This window comes from Microtus ochrogaster, linkage group LG3 (genome assembly GCF_000317375.1).
Source record: "Microtus ochrogaster isolate Prairie Vole_2 linkage group LG3, MicOch1.0, whole genome shotgun sequence".
In the NCBI taxonomy this organism is placed as follows: Eukaryota; Metazoa; Chordata; class Mammalia; order Rodentia; family Cricetidae; genus Microtus; species Microtus ochrogaster.
The window spans coordinates 14,674,391-14,690,588 of NC_022029.1; the positions used below are offsets into that span (position 1 = coordinate 14,674,391).

General features: G+C 42.3%; 1 long non-coding RNA gene across 1 annotated transcript; it reads right to left on the bottom strand.

Moving 5' to 3' along the window:
* Positions 1-13,191: 13,191 nt before the first annotated feature.
* Positions 13,192-15,906, bottom strand: LOC101992227. Its single transcript, XR_258633.2, has 3 exons — positions 15,679-15,906; positions 14,579-14,647; positions 13,192-13,408 (listed from the first exon to the last, which is right to left on the bottom strand). It is a non-coding gene; the product is annotated as an uncharacterized LOC101992227 (long non-coding RNA).
* Between the last annotated feature and the right edge of the window lie 292 nt (positions 15,907-16,198).

The window sequence follows — 16,198 nt, forward strand, 5'->3', positions numbered from 1 at the left end:
CTCCCTCCCTCCCTCCCTCCCTCCCTCTCTTCCTTCATTTTCTGGTACTGGGTATTGAACCCAAGGCTTTGTACTTGCTATGCAAATGCTTCGTCACTAAGCTAATTCCCCAACATGCTGGCAGTGGCGGCGGTCAAGACATGCTTGGTCCAAGAACAACAGCAGCCATGCACACGGCCCTGTGATGGATGGATCCGATCTCCTTTCTTTTTATTAAACTAGTAACCAGCACCATTTGTACAGATGAAATGTCCTTGGGATTCTTTTGAGTGTTCTTGAAGGTGGTGCCAAGAGGGAAGAAAGGGTGTTTTTATGGTCGTGGAATGGGTACTGCCATCTATTTAAATCTGAATAATAAAGGTTCCCCCATTAGTTTGTCAGGGCTGTGAGAACAAATGGAACAAAGCCCCACAGATTGGTTGGCTGAAAGACAGAAATGTTTGCTTTTCCAGGTCCGGAGCCTGCAAGTCTGAGGTCAAGGTGTTGGCTGAGCTGGTTTCTTTTGAAGCCTCTCTTCTTGGCTCGCAGACAACCTATGCCTTCCCAGGGTGTCCTCACATAGCCTTTGCTCTTTGCTTGGGTGAAGATTTCCACTGATAATAAAGGAAAGTATTATTGGATGGACAGGACACTTAGCCTAAGACCCCTGCTTTACTTGAATTAACTCTTTAAAGACCCTCTCTCCAAATATAGCCACATTCCCAGCCACTAGGAGCTAGGATTTCAGTATATGAATTTGAGGATTCACAACACAACCCATAATATGGACCTTATTGTTTATTTTTTTTGAAAGGTGAACATTCTAATCACCTAAGACTGCTTTCATAATCACATGAATCAGATCTTTTTTTCTTTCACTTTTCATTTTTGAAGACAAATTATTTTGTGATGATTTTGTCTCAGTTCTGCTAACACCTTAAACTATTTGCCAAACTCCTCATCTTTCTCTGTCTTCTGTAATGGGTATTATGGGCCCACAAGGCCTTTCCTGAAGCCATCAAGAATAAGCACATTTCAGAATTCAGAACATTTGAGTGGTTAGAGAGCTGGCAAGCACCCTGTGTGATTACCCATCTTGATGAGAGTGCGGGTGTCTGTGACATCTGATATGATAAGGCATATTGATTCATTACAGTAGCATGCTTAAAAAGGTAAACCACATAAGGACCAGAGTGTGCTCAGCAAGTTACGTTTGAATACATTCTGCAAGGGATTCCGGTACTAATAATGAGAGTCAGGACTGGAGTGATGGTCACTTGCCTCTCCTGCAGAGGACCTGGATTTGGTTCCCAGCACTTACTTATATGATAGACCATACTGGTTCAAGTCCAGTTCCAAGTGATGCAACATCCTTTCAGAGATGCACATGGTGTGTATGTGTATACATATAAACAGACAAGCATGCACTAAAAATAAATCTATTGAAAATGCATAAGGACCGCCCCTTTGGAGCTTATCTGGGATGCTTGGCTCAATTAAAGCATTAAGACCAATATGACGTGCGTAGTCAGATCACGGACCGGAAAGAACCCTGGTATTAAACATGAACACAGCCGATACTGAATCTGGAGGAGAGGGAGTTTTCAGCAAATTAGCTTTCCTTCCTCTTGTATCAGTCTACCTTTCTCTGGGGTAATAGCTCCGGGCAAGCGGGTGCTTCCTAGTATTTGCCTCTTCCCTACTCCAGTACAATCTGCCAAATGTCGCAGGCACCTAGGGCTAACCCACTGTGCGTTCCGAGAGCAAGCCACTGTACCCCCTGGGCCTCAGTTTCTCCACCAGGATACTGAAAACATGAAAGTTTGGCCTGCCTCCTAAGATCCCGTTCCGTCCTGACTTTCAAGCTGCTTGACAAGCGCTGATCCACACGCTTCCGTCCTCGCCGGGCTATCAGCGGCCATCTGGCAATTAGCAGCCTCTGAGGCAGCTAATCCCACTCTGAGCTGGATTAAAGTTGAAGTTTAAAACATGGAGATAGGCAGGTGATTTCTGTTTGAGTCTTTGGGTCCTGCTGTCCCCGGCAGCATGGCGAGGGAGGACAGAAAAGCTGATTTCTTTTCCTTATCTACCCTGGGAGGCTCAGAAAGCAGGCTCAGCCTTCCAGAGCAGCATCATGCGGGGCAATGTATTGGGCTGCAGGAGGTGCCAGGTGAGCCCCCAGGGAGCTCCACCCCAGAGACATGGGCAAAGGTTGCTGGACAAGAGGAGGAAGGAAGGAGCCACCTTCAGTGTGCGGCACTGCCCTGCCAGGGGCAATGAGAAGCCTGGGCCACAGAGGCCAGGGTTATTTTGAATCAAGAGTCCCAGATGCCGTAAAGGGCCTTGGGGTGGCAATTGACAAGCTCCTCGGCTCCTCTGGGGTGCCCTCTCATTAGGCAACATGGTCAGAAACCAAGCCCATGTGTTTGTTCATAGCCTGAGGAGATAATTAACTTATATCCACAGAGGGCCTTGATTACATTCCTAGCATGCTCCGAATGAGAAGCCTGATCTTGGAAATGCCGGTGGTGGTGGTGGGGTGGGGTGGGGAGGTGTTTGCAATGGTTGGCTGAGGAGTCATTTGTTCAGAAATTGGGGGAGTAATCAAACACATGCCTCTTTTCCTAATTGTTGATAAAAGTCAGTTGCCAGGGCAGATGGGAGGGGACTCACTCCTGAGAGAATACATTACTGGAGGTGAGCATGCTTCCGAATATGTTAGCATGATCTAGATCCATTTCACATAGCTTGAATTTAACAACAAATGGTGCCCATTGTGAATTTTATGTCGATTGGGCTTAGGGGAGGGAGATTTATGCCTGCATTTTATGGCTGGCTTGGTCACTGCAGCCTGGGACCACTTTTTTTTTTTCTTCTCCTCACAAAGATTTACTTAGATACCTTATTGAGCACCTACTGCGTGCAGCTCAAGGCCAGGTGCAAATAGGATCAAAGGAAGTAAGGTCTTTTTACCTTTGGAAGCCTATTGCTTAGCAAAATAATCTTGAACCCAGGATTTTATAATTTATACTGTAAATGTATCTTTTAAAGTTTTTAAAAAGATGAGTTTATTTTATATGTATGGTTGTCTGGTCTGTGTATATGCTTGTGCATGTAGTGCCTAGAGCTGCCAGAAGAGGGCGTTGTATCGCACGGAACGGGAATAATATCCACAAAGTCAGTGCTTAGATTCAATTCCTTCATATCCTCTACAAAAGCAACACACGGTCTTAACTGCTAATCTCTCCAGCCCCCTAAAGAAATTAAGTTTATTTTTATTATTTTAAAATTATGTATGTGTGTATGTATGGGGCATGGGGGAGGTGGGAACATGCTGAAATGGTCTTTTCAACCATGAACATGGGTACAGATGTTCAGGAAAGTGCAGGTGCCGACAGAGCCAGAGGTTTCTAGTCCTCCAGGGGCTGAATTACAGGTGATTGGAAGTTGCTGGATGGGGTGTAGGAATCAAATTCAAGTCCTCTGGAGGAGCAGTACAGGCTTTTAACCATGGAGCGGTCTCTACAGCTATGAGGGCAATTTCCTCAACTGAAACATTCCGTCCTGGAATCATTAAGACTTGGAACACAAATAAACCTTATTTTTAAAAAAACAAACAAACAAAACTCAGCGTGCAAATAATCTGCATGTCTCAGAATAATTTTGAAATGTATGATTCACAAGACCCCCTCCCCAAGGTTTAGAAGCTGTAAGGACTGCCAGGGAGAGAGACTCTGGTCAGTCCAGCAGCTTGCCAATCCTACAGGAAGCTCCAGAGGTGCACCCGTGTGACTTGTCACCTATGCTGAAATGGTCTTCTGAGCTGCTTTGGGGCTCTCCGTGCTCCTGTAAAGAACCCTAATCAGCACGCCAGCTTACTAGGCTAGACATGGGTGGAGTGATTCCTTTCCTCTGCCATTGGTGCTCTCCGGGATTCACATTGTCCCAGAAGTCCCATGCCGTGGGACCCGCAGTTGATGATGAAGCCGGAGTGAATAAAATAGCTTACATATTTTGAGCGCTCATGTGCCGGGAACAGGGCAAAATATGTATTATGTTGTTGAATTTTTCTGAGGATTCTGTGAAGTCGCTGTTTTTGCTACTCGTGTAGCCAGGAGAAAACTGTGGCACAGAGGGGTTAAGCGCCTGCACTGGGACTGTTAGAAGGGGGGAGGGGGTTAGGGGTGGGGAGTGTCTGAAGGTGTCTGGAGCTGGGAGTTTCTCAGTTCACAAGTGCCACGTCTCCATATACGGCTATACCGCTGAGCTACATCTCCAGCTCTGGGGACACTTTTGACAGTGAATTTTCCAATAATTTGGTGAGAAAAGTCATGTAAGTGGTTTTGTTTGCAGTTTCTGAGAAGGATGGTAACTCTCAGAGAGCTAAGCTGACTTATTTAAGGTCTCATATCTCGTCTGTCATCAGGGAGATGAAATTTCCCATGTCTGATCCATCTGAAGATTGGCCTTTTGGGCCTATTCTGTGTGGCACTCACAAATTATGAGTCTCGAAGACCATAAAGCCACTGGCCTAGCTAATAGGACTGACTTCCGGTTTTTTCTTCACTTCCTCAGAAATGTCATGTCAAGAGGGACAGAATGAGAGCTCTGTTGATGAGACACTGCACTTCTGAAAAGGAGACAGAGAGGGTGTGGATAGTTTGCTCAAGCTTCTCCGTGTTTATGCTCCATGATTATTCCACAAAGTTTCAATTTTCCTAAAGGAATTACCTTGTAAGACAATGTGGCTAGATATGCAGTTGTAGCAAAAAAAAAAAAAAAAAAAAAGAGAGGAACATGACCCAGGAAGCAGACATCAAAGACCAACCACAGTGAGCTTGACACACTTTAGGTTGTGCATTGTTTTTGATATATGCTAACAAAAGAGAAAAAATATAAATAACTTGGTGCTTACATAATCCTCAGGTACTTCCCACAAAAACAGAACAAGCACTTTGGAGGAAAATAGCCAGGACCTTTGGAGGGCAACAAGACCTCACCTCCCAGCGAGGGTGACCGGTGCACAGGAGCTGCTTTGTGTCCTATAAATTCCTGCCAACTAGTTTTTCTGATCTTTATTTTTTTATACAATGTGGTCAAAGTGAGTACCACTTGATTGTCCAAGTACAATATCAATCCCTCAATTCTACGGGGATATTCGTATGCCATTTCAAGGGAGCATGGTAGCCCTTCTTATTAAACAACTATCAAAGGAATGAAGAATTTGGCAAGAGGCATCTGCAGATGTTGAAAATACTGGATGAAATTCGATGAGCATCAGGCTTTATCCTGGATGTTAAACTATCTCCACTTGAGAATTAAAATGGAATGTCTGCTGCCTAGCATGGCTTGCGGAAAAAGACACACCACCCTGTGGCTTCAGAGACTGAACGGTGTGGGTACGGGTATGACAAAGGAACGCAATGTGTAATCACGGGCAGGATGGGAATTTTAAACCAATGTGTGCTTGTTCTCTCTCTCTCTCTCTCTCTCTCTCTCTCTCTCTCTCTCTCTCTCATATCTATAAAGAGGGACATTGGGACAGACAGTAACATTTGAATGGAAACTATATTAGGTAATACTAAATATTTAAATATCATTTTCCTGATTTTGTTAGTTTCATTTTAATTATGTAAGAGAGGAACACAAACATGCTGAAGTTTTAGGGGGAAATGAGGATCCTAATTTGTAGCTTACTCTCAAGTGGTCACAAACATGCCCAGCCAAGCCCCTTGAGAAAGAGAGATAATGTTAATAGCTGTACAATAGGTTATACCTGTAGTTTTCAACAACCATTTGAATAGAACTTGTCACGGCGGCCAAAAATGAACTTTCCAATTCTCTGTTTTAAAAGTCCTAGGGAGCCTGTAAACTGGAGCCTGCAACCCACCTATACGATGGAGGGCCACCTCTACATCCATCAACTGTTAGCTGCAACTTCCCTGACAATAATGGACATTTCCAGGATTTTTTTTTAATTGACTTATTTTGTAAAGTCATTCTACCTCACCAGAAGGGTTCTGTCTCTGAATTTTATTATGATGGCATTCTCTATTAGCATAGAGAAGAGAATGACATCATGAGAAAGATTTAAGTATTTCTCACCTTAAAACATCCTTATTAGTTACCAGCACTTTCTCCTGCCTCTTTATTACTGTTATTTAGAGCTCACTAGGAAGATTTTCACAAGCATCTTTCCGCTGCCTTCCATCACCCTTCTTGATATATTCTCTTCCTCTGTGCTTTTTCTTCCAAGTTTTTGTATTTTATTTGACGCCGACAGTTTTATAAGGAATGGTTTTAATAGGTACATGCTGTAAAATGGAAATATTTTACTAGGATATTACATAAAATACACAGAAGAAACTAGGGTATAAATTATATTTTTACTGTAAGATTTTACTGCAAATAAGTTCACATATACAATCTTTTATTTATGATGAGAGCAAATTCTTTTCCTTATAGCTGCTTTTGAACGCGGTGCTTCAGCGAGGAAGCTTATGTGTAGCTATATCAAGGAAGGTTCGATTCTGATGAGGGATGAGGAAAGTCTTAGGTAGGGAATGCCGGTTTTCTTCTTGACTTACAAAAGGTAGGCAATGGAAGAGTTGGCTAAGCTGGTGGGAGGGGGAAGTCAGCGAGACAAGGTCATTTGTTCCCTTAGACTTCCTAAGATGTGTGTGCTCAGCTCCTAACAGGGTACTGATGCTATATAGGCCCACCTATCTTTGCTCTACCCCACCTAAGCTATCACCTTATGCTTCAGCCTTCCTAACTTTTCCTTTTACGTGAGGAAAAAAAAAGAAAACCTGTGTGTGCACGGAGACCTGTGACAGCCCTGCAGAGCAAGATTCTCCTATTCATGGAAGCAAATGAGATTGAAATGCATTACCTGTAGTTTCTAATTTACAGTTCCTTTATTATTGTTTTGTGGTGCAGGTGATAGAATCAAGATCCTCCTAGGGCCAAGGCAAGTGCTTGACCACTGAGTCACACCCCTGCCCTAAACACCAGTGCAGAGCTGTGTCCCTTCCCAGAGCTAAATGCTGTCTTCTGTAACGCTGACCACAAGGAAGATTATAAAAGATGCTAAATTTCTTGTTTCCTTGTTTAAAAGTTATGCTTTAAAAATAAACGGAAAACGAGGATGCTCGATTTGTTGTATCGTTTTTTTGTTCTTCTCTTCTGAGATAGATTTGTTCTGCATCACCCAGATTGGCCTCCATTTACTTGTAAATAATTCCAACTCTTTCAGGTCCCAAGTAAGAGCTGATGTCATAGTGTACCCATTCTTCAATTAAAAAACAGACAGCAAGAACTTCCTTTAAGGCATTGTCGGGGACAGGCTCAATTCAGCTATAAGCTAAGTCCTCCTCTGAATGGAACATCCTTGATTATCAACCTTGAACCTCTCAGGCCACTAAGGGATCCCCTCCACTTCAGTCACCTTTAGGCAGAGGCCAAGAATACCCTGGACCAGCCCTGTGCAGCTCGGGTCTACCTCTGACCAGGAATAAAAATGGAAGCAATCAGTATGGTTCCTCTATTGCTTGCTGACTTGTACTTTTTATTTCACTGAAACAGGAAATTAACTGAAATGCAGACTTGCCCCCCAGAGAAGAGGTGTTCTTAATTTTGTCAGGTCATGAAAAATGTCTACTGGAAATGGGATCTCAACAAATAAGACACTTTCATTTAATGACCTCCCTACAAACATTTATTGAGTCCCTTTTCTAGGCTTATATACTTTCTCAAAGATTCGCCACCTCTTGACATATCATTTATTTTAGAGATGCTATAATTTTTCCAATTTCTCCAGTGAAATTAAGTCACAGCAATTTCTGCAAGGCAAATTTTCAGAAAGAGGTTCTTAAGAAAATCAACGAGTGGGATTATTTGACTTTTAATTTGCCTCTTTTCTGTTGTAAAAATAATGTGATCTCTCTCTCTCTCTCTCCCCCTCTCTCCTTCTCCATCTGGTTTCTTCTCTCAATTCTCTCCCCCTTTTCCATCAGTTTGTTGTTTCTGAGACAGGGTCTCACTATGCAGTCTGGCTGTCCTGGTACCCACTATGTATATCAGTCTGGCTTTAAACTCACAGAGATCTGCCTGCCTCTGCCTCCTAAGTGCTGGGATTAAAGAATGTGTGCCACCACATCTGTCCTTTCTATCAGTATTAAGAACATTTTTTTTTGATAAGGTAGAGTGCTTGCATAAAGAATCATCTCTGAAATTTATTCTGTGACTTATTATCAAGATGCTCTCATTCTGGAGTTTTATTTTCTTTAAACATGGAATTAAAGGTCTGTGCATCTTTCCTCTGAGAGGCAGCTGGCTTTTGTTCTCCTTTAGTTTTTCTTCTCATGTTTCATTTTTACTTTTTTATTTTTTGGTCTGTGCATGTTCAGTAATCTTTTATTGTCAAAATTTTCACAAGTTTTACATTCTGGACTGGAAGATAACCCAGGCCTTAACTCTCTTAACCCCTTTCCTTACTGTGCTAGTTAGTTTCATCAGCTTGATACAAACTTGTGTTTTCTAGGAATCAGGAACCTCAACTGAGGACCTGCCTCCCTTGGATTGTCCTACGACATGCCTTTGGGGCATTTTCTTGATTAATGATTGGTGTGTTAGAGCCCAGTCCCCTAGCCAGGTGGTCCTGGGTAGTAAAAGAAAGCGAACTGTGCACTCCATAGAAAGCAAGCCAGGAAGTAGTGTTCTTCCATGGACTTTGCTTCTGTCCCTGCCTGCAAGTTCCTGCCTCTAAGGTATTGCTTTGGCTTCCTGTAGGGAGGACTGTCACTTGGCAGTGTAAGATGAAATGACCTTTTTCCTCCCCTCAAGCTGGTTTCGAGTAGTGTTTTTAACAGCAACAGAGAGGCATACTAGTACAGAAATCAGTGCCAGGAGCATGTGGTATTGCTGTGATTAACCTGGTCATATTGGAGAATAGGATTGTGCAAGAATTTGGAATACTGGGAGGGAAAAGCCATAGAGCTTAGTGAGCTGTGCTGTGGAGCTTGTAATAATGATGTGGAGAGAAACTTGGATGATGGAGGTGGGGCTTGTGATGTTCCAGATGGAAGCAAAAGCTCTATCTGTGGGGTCTGTGTGATGTGTTTGGTCAAGAGTCTGTGGAAAGGAAACCGTTTCTCTACTGGGACAGATGGGGCTGAAGAACCAGTAGTGATTATTAAGAGACCAGCATCCCTAAGGTAAAATCAGGAAGTATTTCATTGGGGTCAGCACGCAGGCTAGTTAGAGTCAAGGCTGCAGCTCAAGCCGGCAGCTGGACTTCCTAATGTGTAAGCCTCTTCATGTGTGGTACTGGTCTTGATGGCAAGAAAGCTCCAGTATTGAAAGTGTTGGGGTTAGTGTCTAAGGCCTGGCAATGTGTGACAGGGTCAGAAAAGAGGCCAAGAGAAATGGCTGATGAAGGTGTACCCTCAGTTTCTGTAGACACTTCAGTGTATTAGAGATGCCAGGGCCATAGTGACCACCGGTAAACTCCTTCCTCCCAGTAAACTACTTCCTGGACAGTAGTTTTATCATAGCAACACAGAAGCAAACTAGATCACTAACTCTGTACCTTGATCAAGATACTCCTTTAAATCTCAGTTTCTTTTGTTGCAATGAGACTAATAACAGTATAGAGCTATCAGATATGTCAATTTTTATTGAGATACGAACATTGAATGCAAAATATATAATAAAAACATTAAATAATTCTGGTGATAAGATGGTATGATTGGCTATCATGATCTACCTATAACTTCAATGAGTTTAGTGCATGGAATAAAAATAACTTGAGCCACAATAAATATCTATATGGGCTTTATTGATGGTCCTAAGAAAAGCATGGTTGATTTCACCTGGGAATTGAAACGTAGACAATCAAGAAAATCTTGATAGACAGACAATAATTTCACCCAGCCTTCAAGGCAAACTGATACCTCTCCAACAGTATCCAACTGACATTGATAGTGAAAGCCCCCCGCCCAGCTTGTTAAACAACTTAGCACCGGTAACACCATTTTGCAAGGCTTGTACTGAATATTCAGGGTTTTAACAAAGGGCAGTTTAGAAGCTGCCAAAACGAGATAGAGACACCTGTGGCTGGGCCGGGGGAGGAACGGTGAATACCAAGAGAGAAACTCCCTGTCTGCCCTAGACAAGAGCCAAGGCAGCCCATATCTGAATTCTCGGGAACCAGGGACCTTGTCCTGACTTGAACTCGGCCATATTCAAATTGACCAATGAATACCCTGTAACTATGCATCTCGCTTCTGTAACCATGCTTCTGCTCCCTTTACCCTATAAAAACCCACTACCCCAGCCTGACGGCGCGCCAGTCCTCCTAGAGACTTGGACGCCCCAGGTACCTGTGTATCTAAATAAACCTCTTGCTGTTTGCATCCGCTGGCCTCGCTGTTCCTTGGGAAGGGTCTCCCCAGACTGAAAGACACTCTCTGAGGGTCTTTCAATAGCTAAAGTTCCACTCAGACTAGAGATAAATGGACAAAGTCCAAGTGAGAGCTTTAACTGAGGAGACTTTTACCCAGTGGAGATGATGACGAATTTCTAGATAACAAAGTCACTGAGGTATGGATGTTAAAAAAAAAGGGAATGTTGATTTTTTTCATGCAATAGAGACAAGTGGGAGGGGTCACTCAAGAGATGATGTTGGAGAGAGAAGTGGAGGAAAGCTCACAGGACACACACATTTGTCTGTAAATTGGAACAACACCACAAGGGTGCTGGGTGGTTATATGCTTATGAGATCCCTCCGGTGACAGAGTAGAGCCTAGATTGGGAAAGACAGTCTTGGAGACTCGAAATAAGCCTGCTTCACTGGTCCAACCCCGTGGCTGAAGGGTCTGAGACTCTGTATCACTTCCCTAGATAATGCCCCACTAACATTGTATATGACTCCTGCGTTGCCTCGCTCATAGCACTTGATGAACTGGTATTGTAAAAGTTCTCATGGTTTTCATGGTCACGTATAGGAAGACTTAAGTTTTTCTCTTACTGGTGCTTTCTTTGAAGTGAAGGACACACACATCTTCATGGACACTTACAGATAAATCTGCCTCCAGCGAGTGTCTCAAATCACACTTCTCCCATAGTGCACTTGTATACTGGATTCTCACGGCACCATTGGCAACATAGCCATTCCTTCCTTTGTGGTTTTAAAAGGCACAAAAGTATTGTTTTAATCTGCCTTTCTTTGATATCTAGAGAAATAAAATGCTTTCCCCATTTGTCTTCTAATTATGTGTCCTCACTTGTGAATTGCATGTCATGTCCTTTGCCCGTTTGATAAGCAATTGTGTTCAATCCCCTTTTTGGCTGGCCTCTTTCCTGGCAACTCTCCACATCCGATTTCCCCACAGGCTCACTCTCTAATTTCTTTTCTCTTTGATCTATTGAAACCAAATCCTTTGTCTAACTCAATATTACAATAGACATAACAATTCTAATTACTCTATTGATTCACGGCCGCTACAGTTGTGAGCACATTAAGAAGCATGGGGCTTTGGCATCGGAGAGGAGGCCTTCAAGGTCTGGGCAGCGTACACCACAGCTGTGAGATGTTTGCTATTTTAACACTCTGAACTCTTTTGCTTATCTGTAAAATGGGAGTAGTCACTCATCAATTAAGAACTACCTTCGGCAATTAAAGACCAAATACTGTAGCTAAAAAGTAGTGACCTGTTCTTTTGTGTTTAGTACTTTTATTATTGTTTCCTTTCTTGGAAAATTTCATTTATATGTACAATGTATTTTGATCATATCTAATCCCCCCATTTACTTCCTCCAGTCCCTTACCAGCCACCTTCACATTATCTCCCTCCCCATTCCATGTTTCCTGTGTTTCTGAATCCAATTAGTGCTGGCCATGTGTGCATAGGTGTGGGTTCAGCCACTAGGGCATGGGCAACCTACCAGAGTTCATTGCCACAAATAAAATGATTGTGCTTTTCCTCTCCTTGGCAGCCATCAAACAACTGCCAATAGGTCCTCAGCTAAAGTGTGACATTGGGAGGTCCTCTCTCCATACTGGAATTTTTCATGAGTTTGATCTACTATTAGATATAAAGAACCACCAGAACTTAACTGGGAAGTTCATGACATTTTCCTCTTCTCAGAGTGTGGTTGTGGGCTCAGCCTTCCTGGAAGATTTGCTTTCTAAGTCCAGGGAAGCAACTGGGTACTGTTGGCAGGAGCTATTCCACCTCTTACTTGTTGGACAGGTTATTTGTTATATGCAGATCTATCTCCAGAATTTTCTCTGATGGGAAATCTGCATGTTAAGTCAAACAAAAACTGGTTTTTATTTATTTATTTATTTATTTATTTATTTATTTATTTATTTATTTATTATTCTTTTTTAGGAGGCAGTTCCTAACTCATGGAGTGTTTATTATCTCTTTCTTGAGGAGGACCCAGGCTTGGATGCTCTGGGTATCAAGTGTCTCTGCATCTATCTAGCTACTTGCTCAAGTGTCCATAAACTTATCAGAAAAGGGATTCTTAGAAAGACTCATGAATTGGTTCTTGAGGTAGGTCAAAAGAAGGACCCAAATCTTTATCGCCAGATGAAGCTAATGGCAGATACATGCCCATGGGCACGTGTATTCTGGTGTGAGGGTTAGAAGACAAACCTCATAAATTATTAGCCATAGTAACAATGCAGATTTTCTGCAGCATCACAAAACCTTCGCAGACAGAGGGCTTGCAGATCTCTTGCCTGCTGAGAGAATGTAGAAACCTCTTGTTCTCTAGATAGGGTTTATTATTATTATTACCAGCTGAATTACCATAATTCTACTCTTGACAAAGTGTATTCATTATAAGTAAAATTTTTGTTCAGATCTTGTAGTTCATGCCTGAAAGCAAAGATATTAGAATTAATGAGCATTTTTGCTGATGAGAAGGGAAATCACTGAAGGGTGATTGGACCTCAGCCTTTTAATGGGTCTGATATTCTTCTTTTATTAGGTCTGACACGGGTGTTATCTGTCTCCCTTTACACTGTGTGCTGTGGTTTAAGAGAACCCTTTGTATTGTATGAGTCCAATGTTTCTTTCCCAGTGATATGGCCTAGCGATGACCAAAACATGTAAACAGAGCTCCACCCCATTGAATGGGACTGGGCTCAGGAAGGGTGAAAACTTGTTAGTGGGTGGTAGGAAGGCCTTTGATGGGTTTATTAAAATATCAGTGTAATTTGTTTCTGTGTTTCCTTTTACACAGTTGGCAGGCAACAAGATTCACAAAGAGAGGAAGCCCACTCAGGGAACCAGGTGGCAACTCTGAAAGACGTGGCTGCTGCTGAGCCCTGCAGACAACAGTGGATGACGCGGATGATGCAGGGAGTGTGGCACATTTTCCAGGAAGTTCAAACGGAGGTGAATGTGTCCTGGAACTGATGGAACATAGAATTTCAGGTTGAATCAAAGAGAACATAACGAGATGCCTTCAGGGCCTTATGTGATTGGGTAATCTTATTAACGTGTTGGGAAGAATTTTCCTACTGAGAAAATTCATTTTTTTTTATATCCTAAGGGGATGAGATTATAGAAATCAGGAAGAAGAATGGAGGCATGAGCTCTAGCTGGTAGTGCCACCATTTCACGGACATCACATAGAAATGAGCAGGATGTGGGCTGAAGAAGGTGCCTTGTAAGGTGTGGTAGGACAGCTGCTGTATTTCGATGAGATGAGCACAGACAAGAATATGTGGGTCTAGTTGCTCCTCTGAGCTGTTTTAATTCCCAGTGCTCCAGATAGCAAATAGGTATTGCTTCCTATAGGTGATAGGTATTGTTTCCTGCTATAACCAGTTCTCTAGCTCACCCTACACCAACTGAGGGTCCTTCAATACCATCCTCACATTGTCATGACATTAAGGGAATCTCCATATCAGAGGAAATGGTATGTTAGTACCTGTACCTAATCATGGAAAGTGGTATGTAGAGGTTGGTAATGGTGCTATATGAACACAGAAGAATGAATGATTAGTTATGCCAGGAGGATCTTGTCACAGGAGACATAACATTTCAGCTTGGTTGTGAAAGATGAAAATGATGCTACCAAGAGAAGATAAAGGAAGGGTGTTCCAAACAGAGGCTGAGACACAGGTAAAGCCACTGAACGATGAATACTTATTTGGGAAACAGCGAGGTGATAGCAAAGGTACCTAACCAAGAGCAACCATGATTGTCAACAGTAATCACGCATTTATGATATGCTAAGAACTTTAAAGCTCTTCATGCATATTAATTTATTTAATCCGTAAAACAATCCTGTGAGTAGTAACTAATATTATCTCCATTTTACAGAGGAAGACATAGAGGCTTAGAGATGTTAAAGTACTCTCCCGAGGTTCTAACTAGCTGTGGCCTAGAGCCAGGATTAGAAAGACACAGTCTGCATATGATTGGCTGGATGGACCAAGAGGATACAATTTCACATTGCAAGCTTAGGGCTTATTCTTTATCTCTCTTCTTCCCAGAATCTTCCATTGTGGGTACCAAACATGACACATTTGGATTCAGGAAGAATATTCTTGAATTTTTTATTAGCTCTGTCTTACCTGTTAAGATGATTGAGTAGTACGGTGTTTTTCCTTTGAATTCAGTGTGCTTGGATGTATGTATAGTTTCTAAATGAAAAAAAAAGACAGAGGTTATGGTTTGGACTAATTTTTTAATGGGAAAATTATCAGTCAAATAAAACATGCTCTAGACCAAGGATTATAGAGTGTGGCTACTTGACCAGCATCAAGACTACCTGGATGCTGGATGGAAACATAACTTCTTAGTTCCCAGTACAAACTGACTGGACCAGATACTATAGACATCTGAGCCCATCTGAACCTGTGCACTAACAGATAGATATCCCAGGTGAGACCTGAACCCATGGACTAGACAGAGTAACTTTTAAGACAAAAAGTAAGTTGATTTTATTTAAACCACAGAAAGGTAATTCTGGTAAGACTGATTAGAGGTTTGAGATATTTACAAGTGGATATTAAGGTAAAGATGGTAAGAATTAAATAAGCTTGGGGTCATGTAAAGAGGCTTCTGAAGTATTAGAGAGGGAGAGAATGCAGGTATGCCACTAAAGATTCTAGCTTGTAGAGCTACTGGTACCATGGGGACCCAAGTCAGAATCAAGAACCTAGTAAATGATGCCAAACAACTTGAAACAAATAAAAGATGTATAAGATTAGCAGGCAGCTAGAGGCAGCTAGAAATCAGGCATTTAAACCCAGAAGAGGGATGGACTCGTGCAATCCACTCAAGGATTCATACACTACCTAAGGTTGAACTCTAATGCAATGAATGTGAAAAATGATAAATCTGAGACTGCATAATGGATCTGTGAGTAAGAGCGCTTGCTCTGTAAGTGTGAGGACCGGAGTTTGAATCCACAGTATTCATGCAAAAAGTCAGGATGCCTGTTGGTGCCTGTAATCTCAGGATCAGGAGGTGCAGACAGGAGGATCCCAAGACTTCACTGGCTGGCCAGCCCAGCTGTGATGCTATGCTTCCTATTCAGCGAGGGCTCTTGCTTCAAGGAAGAAAGTCAGAGAAAGACAAATGAAGACATCTGATGTTCTGCTCTTGTCTCCATGTTTGCCTTCACAGACACACGCATCTATACACACTCATAGAACACATATAACCATACCTGAAAAAGGGTGGAGTTTCTAATAGGTAAGACCTCGTGGAGAGTAATCAGGCTATCTGGCACCGCCTTCAGAAAGAATAATGTCTGTTCCTCAGGGGTGTGCCACATCTCCAGGATGTAGAGAAATTACTAAAAGGGAGAGTTGTTGGAGAGTGAGGCCACACTACCCTTCCCTTCTGGCTTTTTCTGTACCTTCCACTTGCCGTTTTCACACCTGTTCTTGCTTTGTGATGTCATCCACACATCATAATCTGGCTGGGAGCCCCTGACATATGTCACTGCTCAAACTTTTTTGTCTCCAAACTAATGAGTCAATATATACCTTTTCTTATAAAACACCTAGTCTCGGGTCTTTTGATAAAGCAACACAGAATACTATAGTTCATCAATAAATATTAGTACACTAGTAACATGTATGTAGTAATAAAAAATGGTGTATATGGATAAAAAATGAGAGAACTCTGTACTACCTGTGATAAAACACGGGGCAGAATTATCTGTGAAGAACGAGGGGCTGGGG